The sequence below is a fragment of the Lontra canadensis genome, unplaced genomic scaffold (assembly GCF_010015895.1).
Source record: "Lontra canadensis isolate GAN:19392208 unplaced genomic scaffold, GSC_riverotter_1.0 scaffold31, whole genome shotgun sequence".
Taxonomy (NCBI): Eukaryota; Metazoa; Chordata; class Mammalia; order Carnivora; family Mustelidae; genus Lontra; species Lontra canadensis.
The window spans coordinates 13,447,174-13,454,326 of NW_022631025.1; the positions used below are offsets into that span (position 1 = coordinate 13,447,174).

The 7,153-nt window shown below is 33.8% G+C and overlaps 1 non-coding gene across 1 annotated transcript; it reads right to left on the minus strand.

The window, feature by feature from the left end:
* Window positions 1–1,084: 1,084 nt before the first annotated feature.
* Window positions 1,085–1,187, minus strand: LOC116873113. Its single transcript, XR_004383748.1, has one exon. It is a non-coding gene; the product is annotated as a U6 spliceosomal RNA (small nuclear RNA).
* Between the last annotated feature and the right edge of the window lie 5,966 nt (window positions 1,188–7,153).

Consider the following 7,153-nt stretch of genomic DNA (forward strand, 5'->3'; position numbering starts at 1 on the left):
TTCACTTTATGGTATCACTTATCTCTTGAATTCTCCCCTAGTAATCCATAGTTGTTTACCTCTATTTTTCTCAGCTTCTTTATTCTCCATCATTTGGTATTCTACTTTACTGATTCTTCTACCTCATTTTTTCCTATCAGTTAGAGCCTCCATTTTTATTGCACCTCATTAATAGCCTTTTTGATTTTGACTTGATTATATTTTATTTATTTTATTTCTCCAGAAAGGGATTCTCTAGTGTCTCCTATGCTTTTTTTAAGCCCAGCTGGGATCATTCTAATCGTTATTCTGAACTCTAGTTCAGACATCTTACTTTTGTCCCTACTGATTAGGTCACTGGCAGTCAGTACTGCCGCCTACTCTTTTTTTGAGGTGACTTTTTCCATCATGTCATTCTGTCCAGGGAAGAAAGGATGAACGAGAGAACAAAATACTAAAATGGCAACAACAACCCCAAAGAAATACATACTAAACAAATCAGAAGAGACCCAAAACCGAAAAAAAAAAAATTTTTTTTTAAATTTAAAAAAAAAAAAAGGAGAGAGAGAGAGAGAGAATATAATCAGGTGTACAGAACAGAGCAATACACTATATCCTCGGTGTATTTTGGTTGGTTTGTTAGAAGAAACTATATCTCAAAATTGTAGAGAAAGAAAAACTTAGATCTATACAAAAATAAAATTAAATATATTGAAAAGATAGAATATAATTGTAAAGATGAAAATTAAAAAAGACTTTAAGAAAACAAAACAAAACGAAAAGAAGAAGAAAAATAATAAACAAAAAAGAGAATATGATCAGACCCATACACTAGATTCTGGGTGTATTTTGGTCTGTTAGAAGAAACTCCATCCCAAACTATAAAGAAAGAAAAAATATATATACACACATATATACATATACCTGTACATGTACGCACATGTGCACATACACACGCAAATAAAATTAAATCCAATGAAAGGATAGAATGTAACTGTAAAAATGAAAATCAAAAGAATATTTTAAAAAAAGAGTTGATAAAACTAGAAACTGGTTGAAAAGGAAAGAGAAAAAAATGAAAACTCAAAGACTAAAGAATCGTGGGGGGAAAATGCAATGCTTCATGAATCTACATGTCATTCTTGCACAGGGCCATGTTAATCACTGCATCATTCTAACTGTAGTATATGTGCTGCTGAAGGAAGCACAGTTCTTATTACAGTTCTTTTTACTTTAAAAAAAAGTTTTATGTAGGTTTTTTATCAAGGTTCTATTTGGTACTTGTTTGGGGTACTTACCACATTACAAAAAGCAATTAAATTACTAACTAAAAAATGTGAGCCATGCCTAGATGAATAATGAGGGTGCATGATGAACAAGGATTATGATGAATCCAAGCATGTGTTCATGAGATATTCTTTCTTCTTCTTCATCATCATCATCATCATCATCATCATCAAAAAGGCTCCTAGTGTTCTGATTTGACTCAAAGATGTAGCCTAGTCTAGGCAGAAGGGAGTAGACAGGTAGCATTTCTGTTTATTCCTTTATTATTTTCGTAAGTGTGGTTTTTGATAGGAGATGGATATTAGATGATTCAGTTTGATATTTGTTGGTGGGATCTTGGAGCTCAGGCAACATAATGTAGCACTGATTGCAGTGGCTTGAAGTCAGTTCTCTGGGTTTGCTTCACAGCTCTGCCATTTACCAACGATATGATCTTGGGCAAGTTACTTAATTAAACTCTCTTGTCTGAGTTTGCTCATCTGTGGGAGTGATAATCTTTTTCTCAAAAGATAATACTTATCTCAAAAGATTGCCTCAAAAATAAATAATATACTGAAAGATGTCTGGCACATAGTAATTCCTCAGTAAATATTAATTGTTGTTATTGCTAATATTAATAGTATTCTATACTGCTGATCAAAAGCAACCTACTTTTTGGAAACAAAATAAACAAATGATAAGACTTATCCTATTACTGAAATGCATCAGAGAAAATGATACCAATTTTCTAAAGCAGTCATTAGAATAAAAAAAAACCCTCTATAATATTCTCATAGGTCATATCATTACTAAAATGGTGGCCTCTTGATATGTTTCTAAGTGTGGCATTGACATAATTCAAAATATAACCGACACAAACAGAGCATAGTGCTCTGCTGAATAGAATTAGTTAATATTAACTACTTAAATACTGGAGAATTATTTAGCACGATTGAAATAATAAGTACCTGTGTCATCATAATTAGTGTTAATCTCTTCTTCTTGATAGATAACTATCAAGTTCATAATTCTTCTAAGGTCTGTCATGATTCATGATAATAAAACCATGACCTTATTATAAAGAAGGGTAATTATTTTCCTCTTCACTCTTGCAAGTGGGCAATGATCCAATTCCTTGAAAAAGAATATAAAAATATCTAGCTGGAAAGTAAAAAGAAAGTCCAAGACTCATTTTTCTCTTATACATTTAAATTGCTGTCTTGCCTGATTCTGGCAATGATACGATAGATATAGATTTTGCAAGCATATTAATAACTGGAGGCTTATCTTAAACTCACAGAACTTAAAAGACATATATCCATAGAACCAAAGGCAGATGTAAAGTTAATCAAAGTTCTGAAAAGTCCTGCTATTTTTAGCAGAGTTTTTTTCACTGAGATTAAAAAGAGTTCAATAATAATCAATACTTCAAGAGCTAATTCTAAAAGCTCCTTGCTTCTCACATAAAGAATTACAAGAGCATAGAACTTCAGGTGCTCAAGTAGAAAGATATCAAAGTTTGAAGGCATATTAAATTAACAACTAGGCCTTTATTTTTTTAAAGAGTGGCAGGTTATACTTTCTTAGGTGTGGAAAACTGCATATTGAATACCTTCAGATGGAATTATAACTGAGGAATTTATGGAAGTAAAAGACTTGATGTAGAACAAGATCTTCTCTTAAGAACAAATTTTAAATAAATCTACTTTAATTGAGCTTGCATTGGCTAACCATTTTAGTTCTCTCCATAGTTAGGACCCATAACTACTTGAAATTATACTTACATTATGCAGTTGTCTTAGGACCTTGAAGCTGGGAGAAAATAACTTTCCATATGTTATGAGAGCAACATGGTTCCTCAAAAATCCTAAATAGAACTCTGCCAAGTAAGAGACTCATCTTGGAATCTACCATCTACCATTATTTTTAATTCTAAAAGCCTTTAAGTAAACTTTAAGTTTGCTTAAAACAACCTTTTGTTGCAAGGTTTGTGGGAAGTGGTATCTGTCTGTCTGTTAATCAATGGATTGATCTTATCTATTATGTAGAGGCCTCCAGCTAAGCCTAGCACCGAAGCAGTCCAGTTTTATTTGAGTTACACTGGTAGGATATGAACATCAGTTAGGTTGTGTCAGATCCTTAGATTGATTTGTCATTTAAAACAAAATTTTGTGAATCTTTCATTCATAAAACAAAACAACTGTATATGTATCAGTGGCTCTTAACCAGAGATGGTTTGCTCCCCACCCTTCCAAGGAATACTGGGCAATGTTTGGAGACATTTTTTGGAGACCACTGAAGGGCATTTTGGTGTCCTCTACTGGGCAGAGGTCAGAGAGACTGATAACATCCTAGCAATACACAACAGACCCCACAACAGAAAATTTTTCAGTCCAAAATGTCAATAGTGCCAAGTTTGAGAAATGCTGACATACATGAATCAAAATGTATTCGAAGTCAAATTAAACTGATTTTACAGATCTGCTTTTCTTTCTTTCCATTAATGTGAATAATTGTTTATCACATTCTAGATAGCATGCAGTACCTAATAGACTATTGACTAAGGATTTCCCTAGGTTTAAGCTACAGACTAAAATAAACCAATTATTTTTGCCTCTATTAACCACTTAATTAACTGAAACACTGAAGGATAAATATTTCCCTAACTTAAGAAAATAGCATAATATGGAAATTATTTAACTTATTCAGTTATAAAAAGTTTTCATTATAATTTGTAAATCATTTTTTATATATTTATTTGTTGGTTGGTTTGTTTCCCTATGTTGCTTTCATGCTTTGAAATTAGAATGGCGACTCTAATACGCAAGATTTTATCTAGAGTGTTATATCACTGGAACACACAGAATAACTTCCGCAGATCATCGTGGAATATCTGGCTGGTAGGACAGAACTCTACATATAAATTCACAATCAAGAAACAGGTATTAGAATGTATTGCATGCCAGTCTTGTGTTTTTAAAATATGCTTTCTCAAAATACTATAGGAGATATTATTGAGAAAAAAGTCTTTTATTCTCTACACTGGTGTTTGTAAAAGCTATACCATAAGATTTTTTAAAAAAAAAATCTATCAAATCAAACACGTGTGCACTTAGTACTGTTTAGATATCAATCACAAGGCTAAACAATAAGACATTATGGAGGTAGACGTAAAAGACATAAAATACTCTCGGCGTTTACATACTGGTAGCAACCAAAGAATTAAAGTATATGGGACAATTCTGAGTAGCACAGGATAGCATTTCACTGTGGTTTTTGTGTTTTTATTTAAATTCCAGTTAGTGAATATACAGTGTAATGTTAGTACTTTGTTTTTAAAATAGGACAACAACCTTCTCATTTTCTTTGCTCTCCTCTAGACGTAGATAGACAGACAGGCAGACTGATAGAGATAACTGGTAGATAATCATTTTAGTAATTGCATCAGTTTGTCAAAATGAAAATATTTATCCTGTCGATAATTTTGAAGGGGTATTATTATATTGTGTCTAGCAAGTAATCACTCTCAGTTTATATATCACTCCTGGAGCTGAGATGTTCAGCTGCATAATTCAAAGCGTTATATCCAGTACTGTGTTAAGTATTAAAAATACAATTTAAGCCAGATAAATTAGTCCTTCTGATGAAAGAAATTAAAACTGCAGGTGTTTGACATAAATGTATAACACAATTTTTTTCATTTGATTAGTCTTAACGATTATTATGATTATTCTTATGTAATTGTGTTCTATTCCAATTTATTAATATCTACCACTTACGAAGGGGTTGCTTTGTGTTACACACTGTTGTGCCTGCTGAAAAACAAAATTCAACTGAGTAAATTCTGAAGATCTTACTGACTTGATTTGGTGATTCATGAATTGGGCAGTATCCAATCTAGCAGACAGAAAAAAGCTCTGAGAAGCTGTACAAAATGAAAGACTTTTATAGGCAAAAGGGAGCATGGGTAAGGAAGTTGCTTTAAACAGGAAAGTGGATTGATTATTGCCAGAGGATGGCAGAGATTTACCAGCAGATTACCTACCTACTGTTGGTAAGGTAGTTCCTGACCGACTGGTTTAAGATTCCATTTCTAGGGAGCCCAAGCTGTAATTAACTTCAGTCTCAGATTGGTGATTGGACCTGTTGTCTTACCTTTAACAGACCTCTTTAAATATAATCAAGGAAGATAAATATTGTGATATAAAACCATGTCTGGTTTATAAGCCTGAGGGCCTATGTAAAAATGAGGGCTCTTTTGTTCTCCTGAGAATCAATCTTTGACAAGAATGTATTGACGGACTGCACTGACTTTGGTGTAATTGCCACTTTTTCCCGCAAAAAGGCAAAGAAGAATTTGGAATTCTGGTGGGTGATGAGGAATGATGTGGGAAGAAAGAAAAAAGTCTGAACAATTTGGCAGGAAGCAAGACAGTGAGTTTTGGAAATGGCCCAGAAAAGTTTTAATTGCAAAATATCTAGTATGCAATTTACAGAGTTTTTGCATTTTTGTGAGATTTATATGATCTATCATCTATCACCATCATCATTACCTATGTCATCATCGCCTTCTCTTTAATTTCCCCAAACCCATGTTCCATTCACCAAAATGCATTACATACAAATTCCTTGTGGGAGTCATTTACGTAAATAGAAATAAGGGAAAAGACTGGATTCTACAGGTCGGAGGAGCAGCAAGCCCAGGGTAACGTGAGACAGTCCCCGACATGAACTACACAAGTGGAAGCAGGAACTTAGATTCAAAGCTGACCAGGAGACGGTAGTAAGTAGTCTGACAATTTAGAGGAATCATAGAGAAGTTATTGGACCCTCAATTTATAAGATAAAAATTTGTGCTATATACTGACCACAGAAAAGAAATGGATCACACACACACATATATAATCCCATTTAATGTCATGTTTAGAATCGAACTGTTTTTTTTGATACCGAGTCATGTGAAATAGGAAATCTGATTCACCCTAAAGACCCAGCTCCAGGGAGACTTCCTGAAAGAACCATTTTCAAAGCTCCTGTTTCCCTCTCTCTCACCTAGAAGAGTATCAAATCCCTTCTCTTGTGAATTGCATGGTTATAAGTGAGTTTAATATAAGTCATTTACACATCTACCCTCTCCTGCAGGTATACCTTCAGCTTTTCTCCCATTGCTAGTAACATGAATACTGTTAATCAATGTTAAATGAGTTAATTCACTAGTACCACTGAGGAAGGAGATTGATAATCTGTTGTTGCTATGTTCTTAAAATTTCCCAATGCAGTTTCTTACCTGTATCAGGTACCCAATAAAGACTTACTATATGGATAGTGTAGATATATAAGATTCTGTTCAAATTTCCTCCCACATTTTTGTTCTGGGAAAGGTTATAGGCAAAGTAGCTAGCTATCTTTTCTGTGGGATTCAAAAGATACTAAATGTTGATCTGCCATGAAACTCTTTTCTCAAAGGTCCAGCCAAACGGTAGGGTAGAAAAAGGTGGTGTAGCAGATTTATTAGTTGCCTGACCTTTGGCAAAGCACTTAAATGTTGCAGGTAAATGGCAATTGTGGGTATTTTGGAGGACAGCTGTGGATTTAAATCTGATAAAACACCTAACAGAGTTATAAGCACATGGAAAGGATAGCAACAAAACTTAATCCCCTTTTCATTCCCCACACATATACAACTCTTTGAATAAATGTCAGGACATTTCAGAAGTTCCCCTACGTGATTTTAACGTATTTCTAACATAGTCCGTATACTCAATGACAAAGTTTGAAAACAAGTCACAGTAGCCAGCTGTCACCTGAGTATACAGCTGTAAAGGAATGGGGTATGAATACCAAGTATCTACGGGAAAGTTGTAAAGAGTCTAAAAGAAAACTTGACTCACTGTTTTGGGCCAGCAGT